We start from the raw sequence: 18,196 nt of genomic DNA on the forward strand, positions 1-18,196 counted from the left end.
CCTACTTGAAGGCTCTGAGCTAATCTATATGAAGTTCCAGGAACAGACTCTCAATGCAACAAGTAGCTCACCACTCACCATGTGGTGTGAGGACCGTCTCATCCTAAAAGTGAGCGTGGAAGGGCTCAGCTTGGAAGAAGTCCCATGAGCCAATCCAAGCTCCTCCTCCTAAGAGTCACTGGGTCTTGAGTAAGCTCTGAGAAGTTGGTGTGGAGTTGCAGGACAGGATGGCTGCCCTGTGACTTTCTGAGCAGAGTGCAAAGAACACCCAGACGGCTCCTCAGATTTGTTTCTTATTCTTGGGAAATGCATAACTTTAGCCAGTTCCGTCATTCTGTCCCTGATGAAAATGGACAAATGGGTGCTATTTAATACCTAAGTGTCATTCCTCGTTACAGTAGACCACATGGTCAGAGATCCTCTGCATCCCTGCCCACACCCCCCTTACTGTGACCAGGACAATCCAGGGTAGAAGACATGGCTTTCTCATATTAGCAGAACTCAAGCAAGTGTCTGAAGAAGATAAATGCAATTATGGGCCATAAGGTTCATTACACCCCCTCCTGAGATCAGAGTCTACAGCAGAACCCACAAGTTCCCATGTTGTGGATTCTACAAATGCAGGGATTACAACTGAGAACCAGTGGTTCAGGGGAGCAGTCAGTAAGTCACAACTGACCAGCAGGGCACCTGTATCTCCACATTCCCGGAACTAAGAATGCTTTCTACATTTTTGAATGGTTGGGGAGCAAAGGACAGCATCTCCTGAGGGAGCATTTCCTGACACTTGAAAATTATATGAAATTCATATAATTAATTCATAACATTTCAGTGTGGGATACAGATTTATTGAAACAAATCCATGTTCATTTATTGAAGCTTTGTCTATGATTGGTTTTGTGCTACAATGTTAGAAATGAACCACTGCAACCAACACTATGCAGCCCACAGATTTTTACTCTGAGGTTCTTTACAGAAAAAGTATGAAAGTCTGCATCTTAATAATATTCTTTAAAGGTAAGCAAATAGCTTTGTGAAACACCTGAGATGGAAGCGGGTGCCCAGAGGCTTGGACTTGTGCCATGGGTGCATTTGAAGAATAACTTCTTTAATGCTTAGGTATTAGTAAAGGGAAAGATAATATTTTTTAAATTGGCTCTAATCTTTTCCTTTCTGATTGTATGTAAATGAACGCAATTACAGTGCAGAGGGCTGCTAGGAAGTATGACACTTTATACAAAGTTAATGCAACAAGAGCTCAAAGCACATGTATTTATTAAAGTAACCCACATAATCAGATAGTAGCAAATAGAAAAGAGAAAAAAATCTACAAACCTGTGATTCTTAGTTGGTGTTTTATTTTAGTTTGCATTTAAATGATAATGCATCTTGTGGCAAATTATTTTAGGCTTTTTCTATCAGGAAAAAGGGGGGAAGAAAAATGCACTCATTGGAAGAAATGTCGGCAAGAGGCAAAAAGTGATTCTCCAAGCCTATTTACAAATGCAGTCAATGAAACAGAATTTTAATGAATTGTGCCACATAATCTGGCGGTTAATGAGCTGCAAAAGCCTTTGTCAATTGCAGTGACTGGGAACTAACTCTTTCAGCTTCAAGATCAATAAGAGGATTCTCATCTCTGTGCTACCCAAAAGGAAACTCTGGGAAAAAAAGAAGTTATCAGAGATATGCCATCTCTACAGATCACAGCAGGAAGGCCACCATTTGTTCTGTGTACCTCTCTTTTATTTAAATCCTGACTTCAGCCTGGAGGGAGCCAAAGCCAGTTTGGAGATCAAACCACATAGCTCCTGTGAAATGCCCTTACAAAATGACAACAAAATGGCTTGAATGACTCACAATATCTGACAACACTTGTGTCACTCTGTTGGGTTCACCTACTGGTGCAGACCTTTGGGAGGAGATAAAGTCTTGGGCAGTATGTGTTGTTGATTTACAAACATAATGGCATTGGACTATTTGGGAATTAAACATTGACCACAGCATCCTACTTCTGTCTTCCATTATAATGCTTTTATCTCCTTTTTTTTTTTTTTTAAACATTCGGTGTCCAAACAGTCACAGTGTTCCTCAGAGGACTGGAATTTACAATTATTTTATTTTCCATTTTCCTTACCCAGAGTCATTGCTAGTAACATATAATTGTTACTGCGGTTTTTTTGTTTTGTTTTGTTTTTTCAGCTTTAATTGAGTGTATTGGTACATTTTAGGGATACAGTACAGTTATATTCATTGTTGGGATCTTGCACCTCTACATGACAAGTCTTGATTCTCATTTGTTACTGTGGTTTTGGTGCCATAAAACATGACATCCCAAGTGGAAAAGACTCATCATTCCCATCATTCAACAGCAGGTTGGCATTTATTCAACACGTAATACTCCAAGACAGTAAGAATCTTGAGAAGGTGGAGATGAATGAGGTAGAAAAGCCAACCTTTGTTTTGCTATCAGAATACTGGAACATACAAGTATTTCTGTTTGTTTGAATAAGTTAATGACAATTCTGTTATAAATTTCATGGTTGGTAGAGGGCTTAAAAACTTTGTACTTCATGGCGACAACCCAGTGAATTTATGTGTCCATGGACAGCAAGAACCCTGCATCCCATTTTGTCACGCACACCAAAGTAAGTGAAGTTCATCCTACTACATCAGCCTCCCACACCCAATCGTGGAGTTTATTTAGGGGCAATTTCCACTGCACCTATATTTTCATCCATTAAGTTTGGCTCTCTGGCACCGAGGTATGGGGCTATTAGCAAAAGCCACAAGAAAGCAATTTCAGGAGGGAAGAAATCCTCATAAAATGTGAAAAGTTAAAGTGTTCCTGAATGCTGTATTGAGAAAACTGCCATAGGCAATCCCATCCTGTCAACAGAATGTTCCACTCAGCTGCAACCGAGACACGGGTGAAGGGTTTTGACATGTGGCCCTGCAGAAAGAAAGGAAAGTGGGGGAGCTTGGAGGGAACTGGGCTGCCCTGGGTCACCTGGCATTTATACTCATAGCTCACAAGCTTCTCTCAGACTATAAAGGAGAAGATAGGGTCCTTGTCCTTAAGGAGTTTACAATCTGGCCAAAAAAATCAGGGTTGGATGCAGGCATTCATATAGAAAGGGATCGATCAACTCCTGCAAGCAGTGGTTATGGCTTGAAAGCTATGTGTTACCCCGCCACCCACCCTCGTTCATGTGCTGGAGGGTTGGTCCTCAGTGTGTAGTGTTAAGAGGTCAAATGTTTAAGAGTGAGATTGAGTGGGAGGTAATTAGGTCATTAGGAGGGTATCATTCTCCAAAGAGAATAAGGCTGGTCTTTAGGACTAAATAGTTCTCATCAGAGTGAGCTGCTATGAAAACAGTGATTCAAGATCCTCCCTAGTCTCTGACTTCCTGGATAACCACATAATTTCTCCTCTTAGCCATGTTCCCATCGTGATGCCACCCACCATGAGTGACACAGCCAAAGTGGCCCTCATCAGAGGCCAAATAGACGGAGCCACGTGATTTAAACTTTCACCTTCCAAAACCATGATCAAAATAAACTCTTTCATTTAAAAGCACACAGCCTCAGGTACTGTTACAGCTGGAAAGAAAAAAAAAACAGTACTAAAACAGTAGATAATGGTTGAAAGGTGAAAATTGAGATGTGCTTCTGCATCAAAAAAATGTGAAACACAATAGCAGCTTCCCTGAATGAGGGGAAACCAGTGATACAGAGATGGCTGTGGAAGGAGGTTCATCCCATGAAGAAAAGTTTTGGATCCACAGCTATCCACAGCTCAGATCTGGGCTACAATGATTACCCTCTCCTCAGACTGGAGGACAGGGAACAGAGTACTTTTGTTAATCAGACTCAAGAGCAATAATCAATCTTTCCCCTCAGGTGCCATAGCATAAGTAAGGCAAGGTTAGAATATTCAGATAGGAGTCAACTCAAATATCAAGAATTAAAATAATCTCTGAACATGGAAAACCCAGATCACCCAATATGATGACTTCATCTTTCCCCTTCCCAACTGGGGCTGTCTGTTTCTGGACCTCCCTGTGTCTTTGTGATGGACACCACATTCATTTCCTCATGGAGTGGTCTATACAGGGCAGTTCTTTCCTTCAAATCTAGATACAAGAAGGAAGTCTTTGAGAGAGGAGATTTTCCTACTTATGAACTCAGTTCTGATTTCTTCCCTAAGAAGCCAATTTGGAAGATCCCAAAATTATTTCTTCCTAAAGACCTACCTGTACACAGGGTCACAAGGTACAGCTTTAGAAAACGATCGTACCTTCACATAACACAGAGGCAGCCTTGGTGTGTGAAGATACAGACTTCTTATAGAACTGGAGGTAAGCAAGTGTAGGTAAAAACATTCTTTCTTAAACACTTTTACTGGATAATCTTTCATGCTGCTACCTCAAACTGCAGAGTAGGAAGTGCTATTATTTTACCATCTTTAGATGTGGAAAGGTTAAGACCTCTTAGTCCCTCTACTTCCAATCCAAGTTACGGTTCTCTCTGATTTTCTAAACCTCCTATGGCTTCCTCTCCCTGTCCACATCTACCCTGTACTAAGCAACTCCCGAAGGTGCTCTCCTACACAGTTATTTATGAATGTTTATACTAGTCCAAGTATGGTCATCAACCAGTGGCCACAAGTGAGGAAGTGGTGTGGGCAAATCAGGAATCACAGCACACACAGAGACTACAAGAACCATAGGTTCAGTGACCCTGTGTACAGGTAATCAGGGACCAGACTGTCAAAAGGGAGAACAGTGGCACCCAAGTCAAAGGAGAACCTGTAGAGTCACGCTGAGACTCAGCAAGTTACAGAGCGCCACAACCTGGAGTGTTGTGGAGGCCACAGTTCTGAGCTCAACGTAGAAAAGATGAAAGGACAATGTCAAACAAGAGCCAGGCCACACAGTATCTGGTGAGCTGAGACAGGAAAGCTCATCTTCATTCTGAGGCCAATGAGACCCCAGAAATGGTTTAAGCAAAGGAGGTTTGCTTTTCTATAGATCATCCTGGAAACTAAGAGAGGATGGGGAATACAGCCTTGAGGACAGTTCTGGGACTGTTACTACGATCCCGGCGAAGATGCTGAGGCCAACAAGAGAGCAAGAGCCCAGCATCAAGAAGCAGAGGCCCTGGTGGTGGGAAAAAACTTTCACCAGCTGCTCCTCAGACAGAGGTCTACTATCTAGGATATATAAGAAACTTTAAAAAAATCAGAGCTCCCAATTTAAAGACCCAATCCAAAAGTGGGTCTCTGAAATGAACAAACATTTCTCAGACAAAGAAGTAGAATTAACAAATGAACATAAGAAAAAATGTTAAATATCACTGGTCATTCATTCAAGAGATGCAAATAAAAACAACTCAAATGATTCAAATGCAAACACCTCACCCCAGAAAGAATGGCTGCTATCATGAAATCCACCAGTAACAAATGCTGCTAGGGCTGTGGGGAAACAGGAACCCTGCTCCACTGCTGGTGGGAGTGTAGACTGGTGCAACCACTGTGGAAAGCAGTATGGAGATACCTCAAAGAACTAGGATTAGAGGTTCCATTTGACCCAGCTATTCCCCTGCTGGGTATCTTCCCCAGAGAATTAAAAGAATCATACCACAGTGATATATGTGCACCCATGTTCATAGCAGTACAATTCGTGATAGCTAAAACTTGGAAACAGCCTAATTGCCCATCAACAAGAGACTGGATAAATAAAATGTGTGGGTTTTTAAAAATACAATGGAGTACTACTCAGCCATAAAGAACAAGAAACTAGAGACATTTATAGCTAAAAGGATGCACATTGAGGCCATACTCTTAAGTGAAATAAATAGGACACACATGTAAATACCGAATAGTTTCTCTAGTGTAAGAAACTGAAAGTGTAAATAAGGACAAAAAAAGTATAGTAGATAATGTAAAATAGGAAGAAAAGGTGCAAAGGGGAAAGTGGGAGGGGTAGGGGGAAAAGAAAGAAGGGAATGGAATTAATATAAGAAAATGGAAATAAATTTTTTGTAGACAGGGAGGGGTGGAGGGGTTGAAGGGAGGGCAGGGGAATGGGGAAAACATAAGAACCAAGGTGGATTATGTAAAGGTGCAAACTTCCAATGCTGAGTGTCATTATACTGTACACCCCAAATGTACCAATAAAATTAATTTTTAAAGAAAAGAATAACTATGAAAAAATTTTTTTAATTTAGAAGAAGGAGGAGAAGGAGGAGGAAAAGAAGGAGGAAGAGGAGGAGAAGCAGAGGCCCTGGAGGCCAGCACGGCCCCCTGCTGCCCCAGAACCAGCTCTCAGGGCAGCACCACCCCCACCGTCCTGGAACCCAGGCTCAGAGGCCAGCACCACTCCACCCCAGGACCACTCCATGTGGAAGCTAGCCGCCCCCCAGACCACAACGTGCCAATCTGCACTGCAGAGGTGGGGGAGTAAATAAAGGCCATTGTTCTGAGCAGAAGTGAACAACAGAGGAAATGAAAATTAAAGCCCACTGGGAAAGTGAAGAAAATCTCTGCAATAAGGCACATTGGACCACCTTGGTTGGTAAGCTGGTGGGATCAGCACCTCCCATAGAAACCTGGACTCACTTCAGGGAAAGGGCAGCTGGAATCTGCAGTAGAACCTTGCAGAGTTCAATCCTGCAAGAGGTCAGGGACCTCAACTTGGACCTTGCAGCCAGAATCTCACTGAATCTCACTGGACTACAGCTAGCTTGCTGAGACTAAGACTTAAATCTGCACTCTGCTGCCCACTTTGTCTACGCACAACAGCACTGATATACCCTAAAAGAGGCCCTTTTTAATTTTTTTAAGTATTATACATATAAATTCTTTTTCTTTTCTTTTTCCTTCTCTCTCTCTTCTTGTTCTGCATTTCTCTCTCACTTTGTTCCTGTTTCTGTCCTATTTCAGATTGTTTTTCTCTTTCCTTTTCTCAATTGTCTTTTTTTTTTGGACCATAACAAGACTTTACTATGGCAAATTATCTATTCTTATAGGAAAGTGAATACACATTCTAGCGGCCCTATTGCTGTTAACTTGTTCTGTTCTTGCCTTTGTTCACTCTGTCTTTTTCTGTTATCTCCAACAGTTTCCCAAAATTTGTATGATCTGTGTCCTCTAGCCTCACTTCTAACCTTTTCCTCTCCTTCTATCACTCTGTCCCTCCCTCCCCAACTCCCCAAGTCCTCATCCTGAAGGGTAAATTTGCTATATTGAAGTGTTTACTTACTACAAACATATTTTGGGCTGGTCCTTGATTTTGACCTAGCTCACACAGTTAAAGGCGACAGATTAATAGCTACTACAAGAAGCAGAGGTCCTACCTGAGCAGAAACCAAGAAATAAATATGCAGCACTTGTAGGCTGGCCAAAACTCAGGTGCAACAGAAAAGCAAGAACACTGACGCTCCTTCCTCCCTCTGCCCCTTTGCCTGGATAGTTCTCATCCAACACATCCTAGAACACTCTCTCTTGCACCAGGAAGCCATCCCTAATGACCTCCACCCACATTTCTCACTCTTTTGTTGATCACATACTGTCACGACCACCACTGTTCAGGTGGAAACTGAACAATGCTGCCTTGCACTTTTCCTCAACATTGCATGTGCTTGTCCAGGGGGGCTCCCTAAGAGTGGACTGTCAGGCTTGCCTCCCATCTCATGTTGCTTCTAAAACAGCTTTAACCTCTCCCTAAGTCTCATTTTTTCTCCATTTGCATATACAAGTGCCCCTTGGCAGTTTCAATGGATCCATTCACAACTGGGCAATCAATACACTGTAATTTTTGATAGTCAGATATATACCAAGCAAACACTAGGGTGGAGAGCTGTCTATCCATCAGTCTAGTCTCTACCTATGTCTGTTATTCAGGTATATTCTTGTCCTCATTCTAAGAACAACACTTAAGAACAGGGACAATTATTTTTCGAACCAGGACCAAATATTAAAGAGTTAGATCAAAAACTGTAAAGTGCCTATGATCTTACCCTACTGGTAAGCTAGCAAGTTAGCCTGACACCATTTTATATGCAAATAGTGACAGAATTCATAAAACTTCTGGGTCCAAGATCACTTTCTGCAAAAGAAGCAGCCAGAGCACCAGTTTCTTAAGCCCTGGTTTCTGCAGGGCAGGATGGTGAGGATTCTGGTGCCTGTACACCCAGTGTGGTGCATTACAAGAAGAGAACCTTGATGAGATGGAGCCTGAATTTAATAGGATGCTGGTAACTGCAAGAGAGAGACACAGAAACAGACAGAGACAGAGACGGAGAAATTGAGAGACAGAGAGAGAATTTTATCCTGGAATGGATGCAAACCTTTCCAGGTTAAAGAATGAAGTTTACCTGTTCTCTAATGTCTCCAAAGAGGGAGACATACTAAGCTTCACCATTTTTGTCTTCCAACACTGTTTGATTTCAAAATGCTTGAACAGATGGTCTGAGCAACATAGGAATGCCACTGGGAATTATCCCCAGATGTGTCCATGATGACTCTTTAGTGGAATTCCTTGTTCTAGGACCCATATCACCTTCCACAAGGGCTGCCCTTTGGAAGTAGTAATGACCACCACCCTCATTTTTCAGTACTATGAACAATGGCAGATTTTTTACATCCAATACCTGTAATCCCTGCAACAACCCAGTAGCGTAAGTATTATGATTTCTACATCAGAGATGTCGAGTTGGACACAAGTTTCTTGCTATCAGAAGTAGAGGCAGGATTCCTTACTAGGTCAGCCTGACTACAAAACCTGTACTTCTGCTCTTATATCCCTGAGCATCTGCTTGGGTCCAAGAAGAGGTCAGACTCCTCTCTACCTCTGCAGAAAGAGTTAAGCAGCTACCTTGCTTACTATTAATTAAGAGTAAGCCATTATTTAGCCAGACCCTTCCTAGCAAGATGGCTTTTTAAGAAATGCAATTAAGAGCTGAGATTTTATAAGCAGATCCAATTTAACGTGGAGTGGGACAAGATAAAGGGAACAAGCTCATTAGCTTAAAACGCCATGCTACTTTGCTACAAAAAGGAGTTTTTAAAAATCTGAGTGTCTTAAGAAAATTAAAAAACATTTAAATAGCTTTCTATATGCATACTAAATACAACCAAAATGTTACAGCCACATATGCCCAAGCTTTGTATGATAATGTCATTACCTTTGCAGGCACCAAGCAGATGGGAATGGGTCAAAAGGCAACAGTTGGGGAGCATTGGTCCCCAGAAGTGTTATCACAACCTGTTCTGCTTGCATGATTCCTATCCTTGCCAACCCACCTCACCAGCCCAAGCAACTTGGACTCCAGCCAAACTGGCTTGCAAAGAAATGCCTAAAAGTATTTGTTTTATGATTATTGTTTTTAAATCCCTACTATCCAACCAGTATTTCCCTTTTGAGGGTCAAAACCATTAGTGGCACCTGCCGAGCACTTCATTAGGGCTTATCTGAAGACATTAGACATCTGCCAGGTTGGAAGACAGAGCTGCCCACGTGAAAAGGACAATAGCCGTGGCCCAGCCATGAGGTTCCGCTCATTCCAGCTCATTGTCATTGAAGATCCATCAATTTGGGCTGCTGCTCTGGTTGAAAGTTGAACAATGAGTGTGTTGTCTGTACTGTTCTACCACAAACCAAATCCTCTTATAGACCTATTCACAATAGGCCTGAGTTAAATGAAGATGGAAGGGAACACTAGATTCATAGTATGCTTTTACCAACCAAGGTGCCAGTCACACATACCACAGATGGCTCAAAATACACAGTGCTGACACTCATTTCGCAAGTCCTTGCCTTTCCTCCATGAAGGAGTTCCTCTGTCTCTCCTCGGGGAAGTTAAAGACCGGCTTGGTCTCCAGTTTGGACACATGTCCCCCAAAGAGCCATGTCAGAAGCTTGGTGCTCAGTGCTACAAGGTGATAAATCTTTAGGAGGTGGGCCCTAGGGGAAGGAAGTGAGGTCATTGGAAGTGTACCTGACAAAGGGATACTGGGACCTCAGCTCTTTCTTGTCTCTCCGCTTCTATGCCACCACCAGTCTAAAGCAACAGAGCCAAAAGACTAGGGCTGGAAATCTCTGGAAGTGTGAGACAAAACAAAACTTCCCTCTTCCTAAGTTGACTACCTCACAAATCTGTTATGGTGATAGAATGCTAACTAATGCACTTATCCTGGGCTATAAATTAAATCTGAAATGTCCTCCAAAGGCTCATGTATTGAAATCTTGGTTCCCAGGTAATGGCACTTTTGACAGGTAGTGGAGATTCTAGGAGGGGGCTGAGCTGGAGGAAGTAGATCAGAGTATGGGCCTGTGAAGAGTATATTTTGTCCTTGGCCTCTGGTCCTTTTCTCCCCTTTCCAGCTGCATGAAGTGGGCAATTCTGCTTGCCTATCCACTTGCACCATGATAGACTCTTTCACCATAAGCCCAGAAAATACAGAGCTAAGTGACTGTGGGTTGAAACCTCTAAAACTATGAACCAAGGTAAACTTTCTTCTTTCAAGTTGTTTTTCTCAGGCATTTTGTTACAGTAAGGAAACGCAGACTAACACACCCTGTCTTCTTCATGTTTCTATTTTTTCCTTTGTTTTAGTTAGAAAGCAACTAATTGAGCTGGAACAGCACATAGAAAATGGTCAAGTTCTTTTTCAGAGGCAACCCCTAGCTCTTTGTGATAGTTACCCCACTCCCTGCTTAACTATTTCATTCATTCCTGAAACTTCTGACACTAAGTAAAAAGCCATTATGAACAAAATATTTTCACTGATTTTTATAGAAATTTTTTCAATTGTTGCACATAAAAAAAGCATATTCACTGAACCCGGGAAACAAATTTAAGTGATTTAAAGAAAACTTTAAAGTAAACAAATACCATGTGTCCATGATGTACAACACAGTGACAAAGGAAGTAAAATTTGTTAGAGGTGAGGCTGATGGAGGAGGATTACCAGAATTCACCCTCTAGAAGGTAGGAGAGCATGCCAACCTTTACACTGGCATTTCATATCAAAATCAGGCAAGCTTGATGATGTTTTATTTTCCTTAAGATTCAGACTTAAAGAATCTCCTGATGTGGAAGATATGTCTGACAAAAATTTGTTGATTGAAGGAAAAAGAGGATTTCAAAACATGGGGAATTGCACATGTATTTTGCAGAGATGGAGAAATCCTTACCTCTTTATCTCTCTCATGTGGTGCAAGAATACACACAAATCTGTCAGTTTATCCATAGAAGCACAAACTCAGTGTTCCACATGATACTCTGTTGTCCAGCCCGTTGATGTGTGTTTCTGTCCACAGTTGTAGTGCCAGAACATCACTTTGTGTTTATATCTTCTGTTTGGGAGATGAAAAATCATTATGCTAGGGGATGAGTAATTGACAAAATGCAACATCATTTCAGGTGGCAAAAGTCCTTAAGGCTGTAGCATAAGGTCAGCTGTCCTGTGAAGAGCAGCTACCAAACCTAGCCCAAAGATGGGCAGTTATAGGGTCTCACATAGAAACTGGACTTGCCATTTTCTGCCTTACTCCTCCCTTCCTCTCCTTTTATTACAAAGTGCACAGAACCGTGCTAGGACCAGAGAGCTGCTCAACGGCTGAAAGTTCTTGTTTACGGAATGGCATGCTCACTCTCACAGTAAGGAACCCACATGCATCCTAAAATTTCTGAGTCAGTGGTTCTCAGTGTGATCTCTAGACCAGAAGGAGCAAGCACTAGGAACTTGTTAGAAACATAGATTCAGGGGGCTCATCCCAGATGTTCTGAACCAGAAAGTCACAAGGACAGGCCCAGAAATTCATGTTATAACAGAGGCTCTCCAAGCAATGCTGAGAATCACTGCTCCAAGCAACAAGAAGGCATTTAATCCAAAATTCCTGCTGAGATCTTAGGAATTCAAATTTACCTACAGGCACTCAACCCAAAGGCCCCTATAACACAGATCCTGTGCAAGTCTTAGACTTGCTGGCTGGTTTATTTAGTAATCTCTCAAAAGTGCTGATTGTCCAGTGATTTGCTACCAGCTTGAGGTTTAACATAAGGGGATGGATAATAATCCCTTACTGTATTATGTGAACAGAGAAATGTATGAGACTTGAAAATATGATATTATATTAATTATATTAAACTGCTATGTGGCATAACAGACTGCTCATCCAGGTCACAAAAGCATATCGCTTTCATCTCTGTATCCTAACAGTACAGCACAAGTATTAATCTGGCCCAGGATACATGAAAACAATTAAGATTTCAAAAAGCGGAATAAGTGATTTGAAGTAGTTTGTATTCTTGAAGTACATATGAACTTATGCCAATACACATCAGTGACCATTGATTCCAGCCCATTCTAGAATGAAATTTCAGTGGCACTAAAGAAAAACATATGGTTCCCTCACTGTGATGTGGTATTGTGTAGACATAACCTAAATTTAAAAGCCTCTTAAAATAGAAATCTTGACTCCATCTGTCTCTTAAAAAAAGAAAAACTCATAATTGCTTATAAACATGTTCACTTACCATTTTCTCAAATGTTTACCAGCTGCTGGGGGGTGGAGGACAGAAGGGCAGGAGGAGACATGGATAATTAATAAAAGTCACTATTCTACCTTGCTTTCAAATGTTACCAGTGCTTAAAATGTCAAAAGTCTGTCCCACATTCCTCTAATGATTCGCCCATATAGCATGTCATAACTAAATCCAAGTCCACGTAGCATCTCGGGAGAATTCTAAAGAATGAGCAAGCTCAACCTGTCTACCGCTTTTGAACAACTTTTGGAAGACTTGACAGAGCATGAGCCATTTGCAGGGAGAACTCAAAAACTGGAGCACAGTACGTGGAAAATATCTACATCTTAACACTGAACTCGCACTAACTTCTTTTCAGGACTAGGAAACAAACCAGCAGGAAGGTGGACCTGGTGATACATCTTCTTCTGTATAGATATGTCACTGGTTACACCTACAGATATCCCAACAGGCACACTTGCAGGTACACACCAGGTGCTGCAGCATCTTGTAGCTCCTAGCGGACACCTGACCTTACTGATGCTGTACCCTGCCCTAACACTGGTTCTCAGAGATAGCAGAAGGACTTCTCTTCAAATCTCACAAAACATGCGTACTCCCTCCTGGCCCACAAATGTACAGCAGGATGATACTCAGGTGGTACTGGCACTGCACACCAGCCATCCTTTGGCAGATTCTGATCCAAGGGCCAGGCTGGCCCTATGCGATGAGGCTGCTGTTCTCCTAGACACCCACACTGAGTACCTGTATCTTGAGCACCTGCAGCAGAGGGCAGGGCCCCCCTGTCCAGGGATTTTTCTGCAACCACATCTGGAGGCTGTGTTTAGTGCACAACTCTATGAGGACAACAAAAACTTTTTGAAAATATCTGAATAACTACCACCTAGAACAAGAGTATGTTGGAGAGATAACTTCACCCTGAGGATAAGGCACTCTGTGAAAGACCATCACAGGGGTCACAGGATAAGTTTCAGTTTCTTCCTCTTAACGGAAAAGTAATTATCTCACTGAATCCATCCAAGCACCCTGTGATCTGCTGGAACTACACCTATTTTATAATAAATAAGTAGAGGCCCAGAGAGTTCACCAAACTCACCCAAGATTAGCTATGTAGCCAATCGCTGCTAATGTAGCCATGTGCTCTGCTTTACTGTAGCACTGAATATAACAGCAAAAAGTCAGAAGCCACCCCAAGTCCATCCACAGAAAAATGATCAAATTATTCTGCCCCACTATGATGAAGCTCAACAAGGAAGTGTTGATCTGGTTGTGCTGAGCAAATTAAATTCAAACAGGAGTCACCAAACATTTTCTATTCAAGTCTACATAAAGCTGGGCATGGTGGCACGTGCCTGCAGTTCTAGCTACTAGGGAGGCTGGGGCAAGAAAATTGCTTGAGCCCAGGGGATCAGGAGTAGCCGGGGCAACACAGCAAAATTCCATTTCTTTCAAAAAGTTGTAATCCCAACATTCTGGGTGACTGAGGCAGAAGGGGTGCGAGTTCAATAACAGCCTGGGCAATTTAGTGGCTTAGTGAGACTCTGTCTCAAAAATAAAAAAGTTTTAAATGATGGAGCTGGAGTTTCATGTGAAGGCTCTGGGTTCGATCCCCAGTACTGAAAAAAAAAAAGATAATATTTTAGTCTCTGCAGATCATAAAATCTCTGTCATGAGTTATTTAACTCTGCCACCACAGGGCAAAAGAAGTTGCCACGGGCAGTGTGTGAGCAAAGAAACGTGGTTGTGTTTCAATAAAGTTTTATTTACAAAAGCAGGTTTGAGGCTGGATTTGGCCTATACTGCTATGATTTACCAAAGCAGTATAGTTTGTTTTTTTCCTTTTTTTTTCTTTTAAAGAAATTTTCAGATCAAAGTTGAAGAACAAAATTATCCTACATACATGAAAACAACATGATATGTAAATACATGCTTCTAGAAAGTATTGAAAGATTATAAAAAATAATAAAATCATGAGGCCATCTTCAAATAGCTTGAAGAATTTGGACAAGTGTATTTTTTTAACGCATGATCTCTAGTCCCCTTCAACCACCAGCTGGATAGCAACTCTAACATATTATGCTTCTAAGAAAGGAATTAAGAATCTCCCACCCCGTACAAAAGAGCAATTGGTGGGCAACAAAATCTCAGCATCCTCATCCAGCATCCAATGGCTAAGACAACCTAAATGTGGACCAGAGGCAACCACATGCTGCCAAAGCAAGGACTTTGGTAGCTGGTCTTTGCTCTCAAAGATTTCATAAGAAAAACCAAGAATTTTTTTTAAAAAGAGGAGGAAGTCATTCATTTGAAGTATTAATTAAAATGCAAATTACTCCAAGATGGGTTGACTTTAAAACACTTGCTCTGTAGTTTCTATGAATATAAAGTATATGACAGGCTTCTGTTTACAGTGATGTGCCCACTCGCTCAAGGCTGAAAAGTTGCTTGACTTGAAAATAAGCAAGGAGAGGAATAAGTGCCATGCCTGTAAGCAGAGCCTTTAGCAAGGTCTGCTGGGCCTTTTAGACCCAAGAGAAGGGGCTGGGGAACCTGTCAGCCTCCTGCAGGCTCCTGTGAGGGTGTGGATCTTTCTGCACTGGTGGAAGGGAGCCAAGAGACCAGAGTCATCACACAGCCTTTTACCAGCAGAGTAACTGGTTCCTGACCCTTTCCTTCTTGAGTTATAGGAAAGCAGCTGAGGACAAACATGAACCTCACAAACAGCTGTTTCCCTGTGTTTTCTGTTTGCCTTCCCCTCAGTTTAGAAAGAGATGTTTTCTGTTCTCATTGTCTCCCTTGGGCACCTTCCTGCAGGGTTTGCTTGTCTCTCCTATGGGAAACCAGCTCCCCTGGCTCCTGGATCCTGGATCTCTCTGCCTCTGATTTCAAACTCCTCTCCTCAATGTTGTTCAGAAAAATTCCACCCTTCCCACTTCCGACCTCCACAGTTGCCCACTGTGCTCATCTCAAGAGGACCAACCCAATGGAAGACATTTACCTACCATCTTTTATTACAAACCACATCTCACACCAATCCCTACCCCAAACAACCCTCCAAAACATCATATTTAACACAAAGGATACGAGGTCAGGAAGAACTCAGGTGAAAGAAGTTGAGCACACTTTCCCCCATCTTCCCTTCAGAATGACCATGAGAACAGAGAGAAAATGAATAAGAAAAACACTGCTTCTCTCTTTCACCTTGCTCCTAAAAGACCATTTCAGCTTTGGCTGCTGAAGAAAGGCTCACATGGCCCCTGAGAGCTGCCTGACAGTCACTGAGAGGGGCTGTCTTATGCCAGAGATAATGGATCCACACTGTGTGTGTGATTTGTAGGGGTCAACTGTATCTCAAGGGAGGGCAAATCTTCAGCATGAAAGCTATCCTGCCAAGAAGCAAGTACCCACCGGTGGTGTACTTCACGCCATAGTGAGGTGTTCCCCGTGGTCTGATGACCACATGTCCTGCTCTCTTCATGGAAGGTCTAGATTAGATGAACGTCTGGCTTCTGCCACAGAAATCATCATTAGCTCAGCCTTCAGAGGGGAGAGGCTTCACAAACATCGCTTGTGTGAAGGTGTACTTCACTAGCCTACTGTGACTTCCTGTCTTTGCGGCCCTCTCCGTCTAACCAAGTAAACATTTAATTGCCCAACTTTAATGATTGAAAATATATCTCACATTACTAACATTGGTTTGATTGAAAGAAAAGCAATTTTTTTCACAAGTGCTGTCCATACTCTTAATTTGCTAGCAAATTTTTCATTCAAAAGAACATAAATGCTGACAGAATGGTCTCAAAAAGTTCAGAAAAAGTCAGCATGCTCAGAAGCCATATTGAATGTACAATGGTTCTAAATAGGCAAACAAACAGAGCAGTTTCTGAGTTCTGCCCTGTGCCCAGTTCAAACCTCAGTAATCTTGGGACACAAAAGTTTGCTTCAAAAGCCCTCAGTGTAGGTAAGGACACAATCCTATGTATAAAGTAATTAGGAGACTGTGTTTTTCCTTTTAGAAGCTTTTTAAGAATGTATTATATATGAAGCATTGTGTGTAGTCCTCTCATGTCTTGTATCTGGATGGCCCCAAAGCCTCACATGGGCATAGGTGGTGCTTGTGGAGGTGGCTGGATCTAGGATGCATGAACATGGATTAACAGTTGCTGTGACTGAAATCGTCCACTGATCGTTTCAGCATTGGTTCTGGGTGTCGGTAATGGGAAGCCCCACTCAGTGTGGGTAGCACTAACCAACAGGCTTCTAGCCTGGATGGAATATAAGGGGAAAGGGAGGCTGGCTGCTGTTGTTTACTGCTTGTTGCTTTCTGCCTACCTTGCCACAGACTATTTCTCCTTTGCCATGCTCCTCTGCCATGTCGTCCTGCCTTGGGGCCAAATGACTGTGGACTGAAACCCCTACAAACTATGAACTAAAATAAACCTTTCCTCCTTTAACTTGTTGGTGTCAGCTATTTTGTTCCAGTGATGAGACAGTAACTAAGACAGATGTCTAACAAAATTTGCATTTCAGATAAACACTTATCATGTTTAAAGTATATACAAAAATGTTTCATGGGACATATTGCAATATATAGAACAGATTTATATGAAACAATGTGGTTAACTGTTTACCTGAAATTAAAATATTCATGGGCAGCTCAATCCCGGCTCCTCAGAGGAGGTGGCTGTCAAGAAAGCAGTGTGTTAAGGCGTAGCGGGTATCACAGGGATTTCTGGGCAAGGTCAGTGACAGAAGAGTTTAGAGTGGGAAACCGTGAGGGTCGATGGGTGAGCTCAGCTGGAACACTGTCAAGCCGAGAAGGCAGAAGGGAGCAAATGACAGAGAACATGGAATGCTGGCTACGTTGTGAGTTTGCCTCCAACCAAGTGCTCTGTTCGACAAATCTATGTCTTTCAGTATGAGAGAACAAAGCTCTGGACATTTTTGCCAAGCAGAACGCCCATTTCCCCATTTACAAATATCACTTGTACTTTCCGCATCAAGATTGTTTCTTAAGGAAGGACCCATCCGTGATACAGCAAGGACCATCTCACTTCGTGCTTGGAAATCTCTTCAGAGAGACATTTTCAGGCTAGCTTGAACCAAGTTTGATGAAAATGACAAAAATTTGTGGTATGGCAGTTTGAGAAACTTTGAGGATCTATGCAACTGTGAGCTCTGAAGATGACATTCCACCCCCCCACACACACCAGCTCAACACCCTGGGGTCTTGTCACCTCTCTGGAAGCAGGGTCCTTGTATGCGAAACCCACCTTGTTGATTTCAGTGCCTGCCAAGGCCCTAGGACAATGTAGGAGGCAATGGATACTCCATAAATGGTAACGTTGGCAGGAACTTAATTTCAGCACCATCCTGACAGATGCATGCAGATTTCTGGGCTACAAAACAGTCATCGGAACAGTCTTCAATCTCTTTTAAATAAAAGTTTATGAGCTGAGTCCTCCTTTTCTCGCCAGTTCCTCTTAACTAAAGCTGCCTGTGCTGCAGCTGCACAGCCATGAGAAAGCCAAGGGCAAGGGCCTTGCAAGCCCAAATCTGTGTGCACCTGCCAGCACTCCAGGACCTGGGAAGAAGTGCATGCTAACCCTGGCCACTGGCTGAGCTCTACAGTTATCCTTCA

At 42.3% G+C, this 18,196-nt stretch overlaps 1 long non-coding RNA gene across 1 annotated transcript in view; it reads right to left on the reverse strand.

Moving 5' to 3' along the window:
• LOC104867805 overlaps window positions 1-18,196 on the reverse strand; it is a 102,964-nt gene that overhangs the window by 31,971 nt on the left and 52,797 nt on the right. Inside the window, exon 3 of the long non-coding RNA XR_781860.2 lies at window positions 11,202-11,363. This is a non-coding gene — a long non-coding RNA (uncharacterized LOC104867805). The remainder of the gene's footprint in view (window positions 1-11,201; window positions 11,364-18,196) is intronic.

The sequence above is a fragment of the Fukomys damarensis genome, unplaced genomic scaffold (genome assembly GCF_012274545.1).
Source record: "Fukomys damarensis isolate Sample0158 unplaced genomic scaffold, DMR_v1.0_HiC HiC_scaffold_29, whole genome shotgun sequence".
NCBI classification, from domain to species: Eukaryota; Metazoa; Chordata; class Mammalia; order Rodentia; family Bathyergidae; genus Fukomys; species Fukomys damarensis.